Source organism: Triticum urartu, chromosome 1A (genome assembly GCF_056163025.1).
Source record: "Triticum urartu cultivar PI428250 chromosome 1A, HENAU_Tu73, whole genome shotgun sequence".
In the NCBI taxonomy this organism is placed as follows: domain Eukaryota; kingdom Viridiplantae; phylum Streptophyta; class Magnoliopsida; order Poales; family Poaceae; genus Triticum; species Triticum urartu.
In genome coordinates, this window is record NC_141873.1 from 571549760 (window position 1) to 571565455 (window position 15696).

General features: G+C 59.1%; 1 pseudogene; it reads left to right on the forward strand.

The window, feature by feature from the left end:
- Window positions 1–11273: 11273 nt before the first annotated feature.
- LOC147992883 (uncharacterized) lies at window positions 11274–15012 on the forward strand (annotated as a pseudogene).
- The last annotated feature ends 684 nt before the right edge of the window (window positions 15013–15696 follow it).

The following is a 15696-nucleotide window of genomic DNA, read 5'->3' on the forward strand; positions in this document are numbered from 1 at the left end:
CTCCGCAACTCCTGTGAAGGGGTGCACGAGGTGCAAGCCATAGAATACTTCACAGCCGGATGCCGAGAAGGCACCCTCCTCAAGCACAAGCTCCTCTGTGACGAGCCGGCTACCCTCGACGAGCTTCTGGACATAGCGGACAAGTACGCCACCGCCGACTCCTCGATGAAGACCGAGCTTCGGGTAGACGCGCCCGGAAAGGTGCTCAACCCGGCGCCCAAGACGCCGGCTGGAGAACCTGGCCGACACCCCAACTCGAACGACAACAAGCGCAAGGGCCCCGCGCCGCCTCCCGCTAGCCGGCAGGTGGCCACGGTCGAAGATGCGCCGCCTGAAGAACGACCGGCGCCCAAGAAGCCCAAGGGCGGCAGGCCGGCTTGGCAGCCCGCCTTCTCCTACGAGCAAACCCTCGACGCCCCTTGCAAGTTCCACAGCGGCGCGAAGCCGTCCAACCACACGACCCGGAAGTGCAACTGGCTCACCCGAATCTCTAAGGGCGAGGGGCTCTTGCCACCTCCGCCTGCCGGCCCGCCGCCTCTGCCTCCGCCGCCTCCGGCCGCTCGGCCCGCAGTGGGAGCCGTGCATGACGAGTTTCCTGATGAGCAAGCAACCTACATCGTCTTTACAAGCCAGCCCGAAGACCGGCGCAGCAAACGCCGAGAGCACCAGGAAGTCAGCGTGGTCGCTGCCAACCCCGCCGGACACATGCATTGGTCAGAAAAGCCCATCAGCTGGAGCCGGGCCGACCATCCGGAGGTGATGCCATCTCCTGGCTCTTATGCTTTGGTCCTGGAAGCCACCCTTGCAACGGACAGACGCGCCGCCCGCTTCTCCCGTGTGTTGATAGACGGCGGGAGCATCATCAACATCCTGTATCGTGACACCCTGGAGAAGTTGAACGTCAAGACAAAACAGCTCACGCCCACTCGGACAGTGTTCCACGGCATCGTACCCGGCCTGTCCTGCGCCCCCATTGGCAAAATCAAGATTGATGTACTTTTTGGGGACAAGGAGCATTTCCGCCGGGAAGCGATCTGGTTTGAAGTGGTGGACCTGGAGAGCCCTTACCATGCATTGCTGGGCCGACCTGCTTTGGCCAAGTTCATGGAGGTTCCCCACTATGCCTACCTCAAGATGAAGATACCAAGCACCAAAGGCGTCATCACCGTAGCCGGTGACTACAAGAAGTCCTCCGAGTGCGCAGCGGCCAGCAGTCGGCTGGCCGAGTCCCTTGTGATCGCCGAAGAGAAGAAGATGCTGGACCGAGTCGTGGCCATAGCCGGCAAGCAGTCGGCCGTGTCCCCCGACCCCAAGGAGCATGATACTCAAGGGTCTTTTCAGCCGGCCAAGGAGACAAAGAAGATACCCCTTGACCCCGAGCGTCCAGAGAGGTTTGCCGTCATCGGGGCAAACCTGAACAACAAATAGGAAGGCGAGCTCGCCGATTTCCTCCGTGAGAATCGGGACATCTTTGCGTGGTCCCCCAAGGACATGCCGGGTGTTCCGAGGAAATTCGCCGAGCACAAACTACATGTTCGAGAAGACGCAAAGCCTGTCAGACAACCCCTTCGCCGACTGTCAGAGGAGAAACGCAGGATTGTAGGGGAGGAGATAGCCCGGCTCTTGGCGGCCGGCTTTATCATGGAAGTTTTCTTTCCAGAGTGGCTCGCCAACCCGGTCCTTGTGCTAAAGAAGAATAACAAGTGGCGCATGTGTATAGACTACACAAGTCTCAACAAGGCTTGCCCCAAAGATCCTTTTGCCCTGCCAAGGATAGACCAAGTGATAGACTCCACAGCCGGATGCGAGCTGTTGAGTTTTTTGGATGCTTACTCCGGATACCACCAGATAAAACTAGACCCGGATGACCGCCTGAAGACCGTCTTCATCACGCCGTTCAGAGCCTTCTGCTACCTGACTATGACATTCGGCTTGAGAAATGCCGGTGCCACCTTTCAGCGTTGCATGCAGAAGTGCCTCCTCAAGCAGCTCGGCAGGAATGCCCACGTTTATGTGGACGACATCGTGGTGAAAACGGAGAAGCGTGGCACCATGCTGGAAGACCTCAAGGAAACATTTGAGAACCTGCGCCGGTTCCAAATCAAGCTCAACCCCGAGAAATGCGTGTTCGGGGTGCCAGCCGGCCAGCTCCTAGGCTTCCTGGTCTCCGAACGCGGCATCGAATGCAACCCGGCGAAGATCAAGGCCATCGAGAGAATGGCGATCCCTACCAAGCTTCGAGACATTCAGAAGTTCACCGGGTGCTTGGCCTCCTTGAACCGCTTCATGAGCCGGCTCGGAAAGAAAGCTCCCCCCCTCTACCGCCTCATGAAGAAGAGCACTCACTTCGAGTGGAACGACCAGGCCGACCAAGCTTTTCATGAGCTGAAGAAGATGCTGGCCACGCCGCCTGTCCTCGCGGCGCCGACCGAGAAAGAGCCCATGCTCCTTTACATCACTGCAACCAGCCGGGTGGTCAGCACCGTCATCGTAGTCCAGCGCCCGGAAAAAGGCCGAGCCCAGCCGGTCCAGAGGCCGGTGTACTATTTGAGCGAGGTGCTGTCCGCCTCAAAACAGAACTACCCGCACTACCAAAAGATGTGTTACGACGTGTACTTCACCGCCAAGAAGCTGAAGCCCTACTTTCAAGAGCATCCCGTCACGGTCGTATGCACTGCCCCGCTAGCCGAGATCATAGGCAGCCGGGATGCATCCGGCCGGGTCGCGAAATGGGCAATCGAGCTGGCCCCCTACACGATCTTCTACCAGCCCCGCACCGCCATCAAGACCCAAGCACTGGCCGACTTCCTCGTCGACTGGGCCAAGACCCAGTACCTGCCGCCGGCTCCCGACTCCACCCATTGGCGCATGCACTTCGACGGGTCCAAGATGCGCACCGGCTTGGGAGCCGGCATCGTCCTTACCTCTCCCAAAGGCGACAAGCTCAGATACACGCTACAAATCCACTTTGCCGCCTCCAACAATGTGGCCGAGTACGAGGCGCTCATACATGGGCTCCGGCTTGCCAAAGAACTTGGCATTCGCCGGATCCTATGTTATGGCGACTCAGACCTGGTAGTCCAGCAGTCATCCGGCGACTGGGACGCCAAGGACGCGAATATGGCGAGCTATCGTTTCCTGGTCCAACAGCTCAGCGGATACTTTGAAGGATGCGAGTTCCTCCACGTACCTCGGGCCGACAACGAGCTAGCCGATGCCCTGGCTCGAATAGGCTCCACTCGGCAAGCAATTCCAACCGGCGTCGCTCTACGACGCCTCCTCAAGCCGTCCATCAAGCCGTCTCCAGAATCCGATTCCATCTTCGTGCCGCCTGACCCCGATGCGGCCAGGTCCGGCTCGAAGAATCAAGTGGCCGACCCCAAGACCCCCGTAGCCGGCTCGGGGACTTCGGCAGCTGGCTCGGGGACTTCGGTAGCCGGCTCGAGGACTGCGGTAGCCGGCCCGGGGACTGCGGCAGCCGGCCCGGGGACTACACCAGCACTACAGCCGGCGGCTGACTCCAGCACCTCACCGCCCAGCCCGCCCACCCTGGTAGCAGTAGCCACTTTGGCAGTAGAAGAAGTCGCGGCTCCGTCATGGGCTCAGTCCATCCTCAACTTCCTAGTAAACCAAGACCTGCCGGCTGACGAAACAGAAGCAAGACAAGTCCAGCGTCGAGCCGGAGCGTACACAATCGTCAACAGAGAACTACTCAAGCGCAGCGTCACCGGAGTCCTCCAGCGATGCGTCGAGCAAGAGAAGGGCATTGCAATCCTCGCAGACATTCACCAAGGAGAATGCGGCCACCATGCGGCCTCAAGATCACTTGTCGCCAAAGCCTTCCGCCATGGTTTCTTCTGGCCGACTGCTTTGGACGACGCCAAAGAATTAGTCAAGCTTGCAAGGGATGCCAGCTCTTCAGCTCCAAGCAACACATGCCGGCTTCGGCACTCAAGACCATTCCCCTCACTTGGCCCTTTGCCATTTGGGGACTGGACATGGTGGGCCCATTCAAGACGGCGCGCGGTGGCATGACGCATTTGCTCGTCGCCATGGACAAATTCACCAAGTGGGTTGAGGCGAAGCCGATCAAGAAGCTGAATGGGCCGACTGCTGTGACGTTCATCGCGGACATAACAACTCGGTACGGCGTGCCGCACAGCATCATCACCGACAATGGCACGAATTTCGCCAAAGGAGCCTTGGCACGTTTCTGCGCAGCCCAAGGTATCCGGATGGACTTAGCATCCGTCGCCCACCCGCAGTCAAACGGCAAGGTCGAGCGAGCCAACGGCCTCATCCTCTCCGGCATCAAGCCTCGACTGGTTGTACCTCTGGAGCTCTCAGCCGGCTGTTGGCTCGATGAGCTGCCGGCTGTCCTCTGGAGTCTGCGCACTACACCAAACAAGTCAACCGGCTTCACCCCTTTCTTCCTTGTGTATGGTGCCGAGGCGGTCATCCCAACTGACATCGAATTCGACTCGCCTCGAGTAACCATGTACACGGAAGCGGAGGCCAAGGAAGCACGAGAAGACGGCGTCGACCTGCTGGAAGAAAGCCGGCTGTTAGCTCTCAACCGGTCTGCGATTTACCAGCAGGGTTTGCACCGCTACCACAGCCGGAAGGTCAGGCCAAGATCTTTCCAAGAGGGCGACCTTGTGCTCCGGCTGATTCAACGAACAGCCGGCCAGCACAAGCTCTCAGCCCCTTGGGAAGGCCCTTTCGTCATCAGCAGAGCTCTAGGCAACGACTCCTACTACCTGATCGACGCACAGAAGCCGAAGGCACGCAAGAGAGACGACTCCGGCAAGGAGTCGGAACGACCATGGAAGGCCAACCTCCTTCGAAGATTTTATAGTTGAAAGGCAGTATGTATCACGCTAACTTTTGTATTAAGTACAAGACAATAGGCTCCCCGAGGAGGACTCGGGGACTGCCATCCCTTATTTATGAATGTAAAGTATCATGCTTATGACTTGTCGTATCATTTACTTATTCCGTCCGGCACCGAGTTCGACTAGTCGGCTCGAGGACTGGCCGACTGAAGTTATATTAGAAGTCCTACCCGCAGTCAGACAAGTAGTGTGCCGGCTCTCAAGCGTTCCCTTGCCAAAAGTCGCAGAGGGCGTGCTTCCACGCGCCTCGTTGCTGGAGGCACGGTCGGCCTGAGGTCGGCTGGTTGTTCCACCAGCCGGCTCGACGTCTCCGCCGTCGCCGTCTTCGTCTTCTTCGCCCTCGTCGCTGGAGGCGATCTCCTCCGCCGAGTCCTCGCCCACCGCCGGGTTCAGCCCGAACCATTCCTCCGGCTCCGCGACACCGTCATCATCGATTTCGGGCGCGAAAACGCTGATGTCGGTGCACTCGGCGATCGTTGAAGCCCGCTGGGCGATAGCCGGCCTCACCGCCTCCAGCTCCGCGTCGGCCTCCATCCGCCAAGTGCGCAGCTGGTCCAGGCTCAGCCCTGGGTACCAAGCCCGGATGAATTCCAACGCCCGCCCGGCTCCGAGGCGGGCCGCTGACGCTTTCCAAGCCTCGAAGCGACCAACTGCGACTTCCAGCCAGTCGGCAGTTCGGCTCGGAGTGCGGGGGATCGTCTCGCCGGGCCAGAGGGCGGCCAACACTTGCGCCCCGGCACGTTGGAGCTGGCGAAGCATCCGATGAGCCAGCTGCAACCGTGCCTGGACAGCCAGAAGCTGCTCCTCAAGGGTCCGGTTTGCATCCGGCGCGATGTCGGCCCCCGCTTGCCGGCGCGCCTCGCGATGGTCCTCAATGCTTTGGGCGGCGAAGGCGGAGTAGCCTGGGAAGTAATCTGCAAGAAACAACAAGCAAGAGCTCAAGATAAGTCAAAAAAACCCAAGCGATAAGTGGCAGGAGAGGGCCGAGGACGGCAGCTTACCGTCGATCAAGTCTTCGATCCGGCCGAAGCCTTCGTCCAGGCCTCGCCGGGTCTCAGACCAGGTCACCGCCGCCATCTCATACTCCGCCATCAAGGCGTCTTCGCTTTCCCGCGCCGCCTGCAGGGCCGCTTTGTTGGTTTCCTCTTGGTCGGCCAGCTTCTTGGCCAGGCGATCCCGTTCCTGGGCCAAGGCAGTGCACTCGGCCTATTTGGCGTAAAGGGCGGCCTTCGCTTCGCCAAGCTCCTTCCTCAAGTCGGCGTTGGCCCCTGAAGATAAAGAAAAAAGAAAAATCAATAAGAAAAGAGTCGTCAAGAAAGATTCGACCCGACTGCGCAGCAGTCGGCCCGAATCTCGGGGACTACACCCAGTGGGTGCGCTGACGCGCCCCCACAGGAGACAAACAAAACCAAGTACTTACTTCGGCTGTCGGCCAGGTCGTCGGTCCGCCGGCTCAACTCTCGAGCCTGGGAGTCGAAGGCGGCAGCACGAAGGTTGTGGTATTCCTGAAAGTTTAGAAAGAAAGCAAAGTAAGGTGGCCGTCGAGAAAGATCCGACCCGACTGCACAGCAGTCGGCCCGAATCTCGGGGACTACACCCAGTGGGTGCGCTGACGCGCCCCCACGGAAGAAATCAGGAAAGCAAAGCAGCCAAGAGCGAAGGACGCACCCGGACAGTGGTTCGCGTGGACAAGAACTCTTGGTTAAGCTGTTGCAGCAGAGCGGCTTGAGCTTGTAGCCGGCTCCAGACCCCTTGAGCCGCCGCATCCAGCTCGCTAGCCCCCCCGCTGGGAGTCCACTCGGACACGGCGGTGCTGGCCGCCTCCAGATCTCCCGCCGGCTGGCCTGCGCCCGCGGCTCGGCGCAACTCCGGCGGAGCGGTGCCTCTCCCAGCGCGCCGGCCCACCGCCAGCTGCACCTCGAGGCCGGCTCCGCTCTCCGGCTCCCCGCCGGCCGGCTCCTCTGGCGCTGCTGATGATTGACCGCCTTGGCCTGCTCCGGTTGGCGCCGCAGGCGGCGCTCTCCCCGCCAAGGCCACGGGGTCCTCCTCCTTCTCCAACAGCGGCGGGTCTTGGATGATCTCCTCCGCCAAGGGCAACGGGGTGTCGGGGGACACGGCTCGGAGGGGAATGGCGAGCAGCGGAGGCTGGCTGCGCGAGCTTTCCGCCTCCGTCTCTGCGGGAGCCGCCTCCCTCTGGGCCTTAGCTACCGCTTCCGCCTGCCCCTTTGCCGCCTGGGCTGCCGCCTTCTCCGCCGCCTCGCGCTCTTCCCGCGCTTCGCGGGCGTTCCGCTCTGTGGCCTCCCTAAGATCGGCGCGGGGGTCCACGCGGCGGGAGCTCGAAGACCCTCCAGCCGGCCCCACGACGGAGCCGCCCGGGCCCCGCTCAAGGGAAAGCGGCGCCCTGCCCAGCAAGCGAGGAAAAGTTAAGAAGAAATTCGAAGAAAAGAGAACAACGACGAGTGCGGCAAAGCAGTTGAAGACTTACGCTGAGACCGCCTGGGGCTGTTTCACAACCTTGCGTAAGCGGGCCGCCTTCGCGGCCGCCTCATCCTGCTTTGTTGCCGCGGTGGAAGGCTTGGACTTCTTCGGCCGACTGCCGAAGAGGCCTAGAGCGGTCCAACGTTCGGCGCGACAGACGAGCCCGCGCCCTGTTGGTCGGCCGCCGGCTGGCGACGCGGAGCGACTTCGGCTTCGAAATCGTCCGGCCAGTCCTCGAAGCTCGCGGTGAACCTTGAGCCTCCGGGCTCGGCACTGTCCCCCACGACGGCGTCCTCCATGGCAGCCGCCCCCAAGTCCGGGTCGTCAACATCATCCACCGTGCGGTCGGGGGCGTACTGGCGTTCGATCCCTGCCACCCCGGCCGGCGTAGCAAGAAGAGGGTTCTGCTCAAAGAACCGACTGGTCAGAAGCCGGCCGTCACAAAGCCAGCTGACGGCAAAAAGGAAGATAAAGAGAGAAACTTACCACGGGTGGAGGATTTGCGCGAGAATACGGCGCCTTGCCGTATTGCCAGTCCCCGCTGAGCTTGCAGTTGGCGATGTAATTGACCATGAGCGCCACCTCCGCGTGGGGCATCTCCCATGTGCTCAGCCGGCTTGGGTCGAAGCGGCCGCTCATCTGACACATCATATGGGGCCGGCTCTAGAGAGGAAGGATCCGGCGCTCCACGAAGGCGGCCACCAAGTCGGCCCCGCGCAAGCCTTCCGACTGAATCAGCACCCGAAGCCGGGAGATGGCGGCGTTCCCGGTCGGAGACAACGACCGGGATCGGAAGCTCCACGAGGGCTGCCTCCCAGCCGGCGGGCCGGCTACGTAAGCCGGCAGGTTGATGTAGTCTTCTTGCTCGGCGATGTTCTTCACATAGAAATAAGATCGCTGCCAGACCTTTACCGACTGGATTAGGGGGATGGGCGGGAACGGATTGTTCTCACTCGCCCTCCTCATGGCGATGAAGGCCCCGCAGGGGCGGGCACGTCGGCGACGACTGTGCCGAGCTTGCTCTGGAAGAACTCTCCCCAGAGCTCCAGCGTGGGGAGCAGCCCCAAGAAGCCTTCGCAGAGGGAGACGAAGGCCGACAGCAGCATCACCGCATTGGGCGTGAGGTGATGCGGCTGGAGGTTGTAGAAGTCGAGGAAGGAGCGCAGAAACCTGCTCGCCGGGAGGCCGAAGCCGCGCAGGCAGTGCGAGCGGAAGACGACCCGCTCGCCCTCCTCCGGCGCCGGCGAGATCTCCCTCGCGGGCGCCAAGCGTACCTGTACGCGGTCGGCGTCGGGCAGGCGCCGGGTCTGGCGAAGGAACTCCACGTGATCTTCATGGACGTTGGAGCCGTCCCAGGAGCTTGACAATGCCATGGGAGCGAGGTGGCGTGGAGACGCGACGGTGCTGAGACGGGAGGCTGCGGCGGCAGCAAGAGGAAGAAGACGAGAGTTAGGAGGGACGGAGTGGGAGGGAGCGCGCGAACCTCTGTCGCTCCCCCTCCTCCCCCTACTTATAGGCTCACGTGGCGGAGCCGAGGAGGCGTGGCATGGGGAAGCGTGGGGGTCGATCGTGCCCACTTCCCACGCCCCGCGATTATCGATCCTTAATGGCGAGACGAAAACTGCCTTGAGAAGGCGAGCGGCCCTGTGGGCCACGGGAGATCCGCGCCCGGACCGAGGCTCGCGAGTGGCGGGCCCGGGCCTGCGGCGGCGTCCCGTCGCGCGCGTGCGCTCGCAGGATCCTGCCGCCACGTGGCCGCGAGAGGGCCCGTGGTCAGCACGTAGGTCCCCTCTCCTCCCGCCTACGCGGGGCTATCTGAAGTCGGCGTACGCCCGCGGAGCCGGCTCCTCAGGATAGGCAGCTGACCAAGCTTCTCGTCCCCCTGTTCACCTCGGAGCTCGATCAGCTTCGGGGACTACTGTCGGAGTAAATAGCCATGGGTAGCCTAGCCGGCTTCCCCTGGCACTCCTGAAAAAATTACGAGCCCGCCCGGCTCTCAAGAATCCAAGACATGGGGCCGCCTTCCCCTAGCCGGCTGCGATCAAGGCCGGATTTCGGAAGGCGGTCCGACTTTAACCCTCATGAGAGGGCCGACTCCAAGAAGCCGGCTGTGAGAAGGCCGACTCCTTCGAGCCGGCTCCCCGTAAAGCAGTCAAGACCATACCCTCAGAGTTTGCACCCACCTAACGGCGGTGCCACGGGGCGTGGCTACAGAAGAGCCTGCCACCCCCGAATCCCGGGGCACGCCTGGCACAGTGCGCCGTACGAGGTAGGCATGACCCGTCCGGCGCAACACTGTTGCCATGTTGACCCTGGCCTCACCCACGACGGGCCGCCAGCGTGGCCCATAGGCGGTGGGCCCCTTAGAGCAGAGAGACGGCCGAAGGCGGCCCCGCTTCCAACCAGCCGGCCCAAGACGGAGCCGGCTCCCCGCTGCCGGCTTGCCGCCTCCCTCGAAGAAGACGCCCCATAAAGGAGACAAGACGCGGTAAGGCTACAGCGATCGTCCGACGGGTGGCGGTACTGTAGCCTCGCTTACCACGATGAAGCTCACGTCAGCAAGATGAAGCCACAGTGACCAGCCGCCGACGTGGCCCCGGACAGTGGGGCCTGCCTGTCGACCAAGGAGTTGGCAGCCGGCGGGACCCACCAGTCGGCGGGCCCCAGCAGCCGGCGCAGAAGCCGGCGAGCGCAGTCACAGATGGCTGGGCCCCGCGCCCAGCCGGATTACCATTGTACCCCCGGGGGATAGGCCTATATAAACCCCCCGGAGCACCCATGCAAAGGGTTGGACCCCCTGCTAGTTCTAGACACCATACAAGGAGAAGAAGCAGGCTAGCCATGCCCTTTCTTCCTCCTCCCCCCAAAAGCAGCTCAAGGAGCGTCGTGTAGCTACTCGATTCATCTAGTGAGCATGCGGAGACCCCGCAGAGCAGCAGTAGGGGTGTTATCTCCTCGGAGAGCCCCGAAGCTGGGTAAGATCCGCCGGCGTGCATGTCTTCGCCTCATCCCGCTTCCAGGCACCGGCGATGTCTTATTGGTTCCCACAAAGATAAGCCACCCGTTGGCATATGTCGCACCCACCACCCGACAAGATTACTGAATTTGTTTTCAGTTTTCACAATTTTGACATTGACTAAGATTACTAAAGAAAACAAAAAAGCTCGGGCAGTAGCTAAATTTTCCCTACTCTGGTGCACCATAATTTTCCATATTCATTGAGCAAAATTCAGTCCAAACCTGTCAGTATAAATAAACTTCAGCTCAAAACTATAGCATGAACTTGAGTACAACTTCAACAAAGAACTAGAGCATGAACTTGAGCTTACTCTGGATCTGAAGCTCCGGCGAGCTCTGGACTTGAGCACGTGGAGGTGTTGTGGATGCCTTGAGTGCGTAGTGCCCGACGATCTCGGCGGTGAGCTCCTCCACCTTGACCACCCGTGCTTCCCAGTGCTTGGGTCGACGACGTCCATGGAGGGGGCGAGCTTCGTGGTCGGCGACGAGAAGGTGGTCTGGCGAGGGGGCCAACAGGGGTCGCCGGAGTCCAGGTTGACGGGTAGTTGGCAGGTGCCGGCTAAGGCGAGGAGGGAGGAGCGGAGACGGGCAGGCGGGAGGGGGGAGCGCCACGGCGAGGAGAAGAGGCCGGGTCGACGAGGCGACAGACGAAGGTGGGAGCACTCGAGGAGGCGGCTAACAGAGGAGGTAGACATGGACGACGGGTGCCTTGGCCAGGGGCCCTCGAGGATGGATGCCTCGCTAGGCCGCCCCACAAAAATCCAACCTTCGGGCAAAATTCCAAGCTTCAAACGAGGCATGGGGAAAGAAGGTGGCACCGGCGTGGGCGAGGGATGGGGAGGGATCAGGGGGAGGCAGGGAGGGTCGAGGCGGCGCAGCGTCATGGCGTCCCCGGCGAGCAAGCGGTGAAAGAACGGGGGAGCGAGGGGGAAAATGGGCGATGTGGAGTGTGGATTGTGTCGGGGGAAGCTGTAGGTATTTTCTGCAAAATGTACACGGTGACAAGTTTTCCCGGACGAAGGGAGTATTTTATAAACTTCACCTTATTTACAAGGTTGGGGGGCAATCGCCCCCCTCCCCCTCCCCGCGCCCCACACCCATAAATTTGCCACTATTTATAGTTTTACTGTGAGATGGCCCAATATTGGACAATGAGTAGTTCATACTCATGAGGGCACTCATTGACTCCGCCCCTGTGTGTGGGCATCGTGAGCGCTACTAGTATGATTGTAGAGACGAAGCTTCAACGGGCTAGATTACCCGTCTAAACTCCACACGATGCAAGAATGAACAGTGCTATCTACCTCTGCTCTAACGCATGGACGGCTTGATGTGTAGGGTCGTGCATAGATCGCCCAAAATTAGCCGTGTGTGTAGCAACTCTCAAAGCGAAAGTATCCTTCTCAGCTCGAGCTCAAATGAGCTCGGTGAACAGTAAAATAAAAGAAAATCAAAAAAAATCTGATTTTTTTATAAACTTTGACCAATGTTCTAAGTGTTTGCAAATTTTTATTATGAGATCACATTTGTGGAAGGTGTGGCTATAAAATAAAATAAGTGCTCCAAAATGTTTTCGAACATAGCATTTTCGGAGCATCGATCTATTTTTCTTGCCACGGTTTACACGAATATGATCTCAGATGAAAATTTAGAAGCACTTAAAACATTTATCAAAATTTACCACAAAAAATATTTAAATTTTTGTTTCTTCTTTGATTTTGCTGTTACCCGAGCTCTCCGTGTCCCACTCAGAGAGGAAAATTTAGGACAGTAAAACTGAACCAAATCCCTGCCCTCTCACGCGCTCATCCATTTCAAACATCGAATCTCGCATTAGGATCATTTCTGGTCGTTTGATGTGCTTTCTGTTCCGGCCTAAACAGCTTGTATTTTTTTCGTGGCCCAGTTGTCCTAAAGGGCTGCTACTCCGGTAGAAAAATCCGAAACATGTGGTTGCTGGGGCCTTTTCCTTGTCCTTTTTGGCTGACCTTTATGGCGAGTAGACATGAAAGCCACACTATGGACTAAAAAAAATGAAAGCCACACTAATTCCAATTGCAAATGGCTGGCCGTTGACTGTGCCAATATTTTTATCGCATTGCATTGATTAGGCCGTCACGCGTACGAACGGTGATCGTCTGCTCCGAGGTGCACTGCATTGGTACACATTCTTGTGTGTTTTGCGGACGAATGAATGTACGTTGCTTCGGAAGATAGCATTTTCAAACTGATTTTCTCTACGGCATCGCAGTTTCTGATCATATCCTCTCTTGTATTTACAGTTTATTTACTCTCTTTGTATCCATTGCCGTGGGCGCGTATGTCGTCGATCGTGCTCCCTTCCTAGCTTCCCCTTCCCGTCGCGCCATGTCGACAAACTAGTTGATCCACCTAAAATCAACACACCAAGACTCCAGTAGGTCAGCCTTCAAGGGTTTGATGTGCAAGGCAATGTGTTGGCTAGGTGTTGAAGCCGAAACCCCTACGTATATGAGACCATATTGAATTGGATTTCATGCATCTAAGCAGTTCACCTAAATTCTCAATCGAAAAAGTGCTCCCTCTGTCCCATAATATAAGAACGTTTTTGTCACTATACTAGTGCCAAAATCGTTCTTATATTATGGGACGGAGGGAGTAACTCGGAATAGGGGATATGTCGACATCCATAGTTTAGCCACCGGAAAGAAATGTAGGTGGGGTGACATTTTGAGGAATCCGGAAATACACTTTTGCCCCTCCCACTTATGACTACAGGTGCTTCTTTTGTTATGCAAGAGAGAGTAGCTTCTTTTGTTATCCCTTGTCACTGAAGCACTTGTTTGTCACGCAAAATAATGCAGACTAGAGTAGCCTTTTTTTTTGAAGCGACAAAATAATGTAGCCGGTACTACTACATGTGTGCGCATCATCAGCGCTACTGTACTATGATTGTGGGGAAGATTGACATGGAAGCCACACTAATTTGCAAGTGTGCCGGCCATCAATTGCATCAAATCAATCTCTAGCTACCGTTGACCTACGGTGCCCATGTTTCAGTGCATTGCATTGCATTAGTTAGGCCGTCACGCGTACGAACGGTGGTCGTCTGCTCGGAGGTACACATCTTATTCTTGTGTTTTGCGTACGAATGTACGTTGCGTCTCAAGATTTTTGATTTTGTCTACGGCATCGCGTATCTCTGTCGTGTATCACGTGCCCACGGATCATATCCTCTACTGCGTCTACAACTCTTATTTAGAGCAACTCCAATGGACGACCCATTTTGTCCGCCGTCATCCGTTTGGATCGGCGCGGACAAAAAAAGAGGCCCAACACTTCGACCCAAACCCAAATCGAGTTCGCTTCGCGTTCGCACCGACGCACTTGCGGCCCAAATTTGCGCCTCACCTGACGGTCGTTCAACTGCCCGCGGTAAGCCTGGTCAGCTTAATTTATGACCACGGGCACCACGCGTCAGCGACGGCGGTCGTCCTTTTTTAAGCCGACCGTACGGCGGGGCCGTCCTCATCCGCTTCCAGCCAGCCCCGTCCCCATCTAGACACACTCTGTTGCCTGTCGGCGGCAAACCCTAGCCACCACAGCGAAGCTAGATGGGGCTCTTCCCTGGCGCCGGCAGCAACAAGTCGAAGGGCAAGGCCCCCGCCATCCTTCTCCTCCGAGTTCCTCCTGCCTCCGCCGGCGCCAGCTCGTCGGCCGAGGCAGCGCATCAGCGTGCCAATGCACCAGGCGGAGTGGCACTGGCAGCACCGCGTGCCTCTCCCGTACCCCGACGCCACCCTGCGGCATGACTGGCACCTGGATCCGGAGAGGATCCCAGTGCCGGCGGCGCCGCGGTCGACTAGGGCGCACGCGGTGGAGGTGCGGCATCGGCGGGTGCTCCTAACGGCGGAGCAGCGCCGCGATCCTGCCTACGCATCCGACTCGCCCAACTGGGCTCGATGGTTCGCCTTCGAGCATGAGGAGGCGAGGCGACACGGCGTTCACGAAGTCGACCGCAGAATGCCGTCGCCCCCCGCTCGTCGTCCTCAAGGAGGACCAGGAGGCGAAGGCCGCCTACCAGGCGGCTATTGCGGCGGTCTTCCGGGAGAGCGAGGAGGACGAGCGGCGCAGGCTGGTGGCGAACGAGGAAGAGGAGGCGGCGTACGAGGCGGCCAGGGCGCAGGCCATGGCCCTCTCAGCGGCGGGCGACTGCGTCGTGCCGTCGGTGGCCCCGCCGTCCCCTGCGAAAGCTGAGCCGGAGCCGGAGCCGTCCCCCATCGAGTGCTACTCCTGGATGGGAGTAGTGCATGAGTGGGTGAGCGCGCCGCCGGTCTGGATGAGGGCGACGCCGGCGCAGGGGGCGGCGTACCTCGAACAATGGCGCCAGCGACGGCTGGCCGAGGAGCGCCGCCACGGCGAATACCTCGAGATGCTCGAGCGCGACGCCAAGGCCGAGCAGCGCGAGGCCGAGGAGGAGACTCGCCAGGCCGCGGCGGCACAGCCCCACCCCCACCCCCCTGCGGCGGCACAGCCCTCGCCCGACAAGAACGCCCTCTGGAACACGACGTTCCCGTGGGCCGGCCCTGTGCCGACGTTCATCGACCTCACGGACCCCGAGGACTACGCCGATAACGCCTAGGGCGGCGCGCCGCCTCGTAGTTTAGTTTGTTTTAAATTTTCATTAATGCAAATATGGACGCGTGGACTTTCGCCGGCCTTTCTGGCCGGCTTTAATGTTTAATTAATATATATTTTTATTTTAGAAATGTTTTTTCTTTTTTTCTCGCGCCGTTAAAATGTGTCGGGTCAGTGTTGAGCGCATGCACCAACCCAAACGCGAAAGCGGACGTTCGTGTTCGCCTGACTGACCCAAACAAACAAAAAGCGGACAAAATCACCGTCCGTCTGGGACGGCCCGTTGGAGTTGCTCTTACTTTTTTTTATCCACGGCCGCACGTGCGTGTGTGCGTATGTCGTCCGGCCACTTGGCGCCGCCCGCGGCGGCCGTGCATGGCTGGCTGCCTTGGCCGGCCGGGGATCGCCGCCGTCGATCCCGCTCCCTGGCTGGCTTTCCGTAAAGTGGTGCCCTGTCGTCTTTTCCCTGTGAACCAACCAAAAGGACATGTGTGGTGCGTCGCCGCCGCGCGTTGCGCCTACAATATTGTAGGACGCCGTCGAGTCGATTACACAACGAAAGCAAGTATCGTCCAACCACACGGACTAGCAGCAGCAATTAAGCGTGCACAATCACCGTGTACTTTATGTAAACTGAGCAGCAACAGATTGCTCTCACGGATTAATGGCCACTGGTAGAATTAGCTCT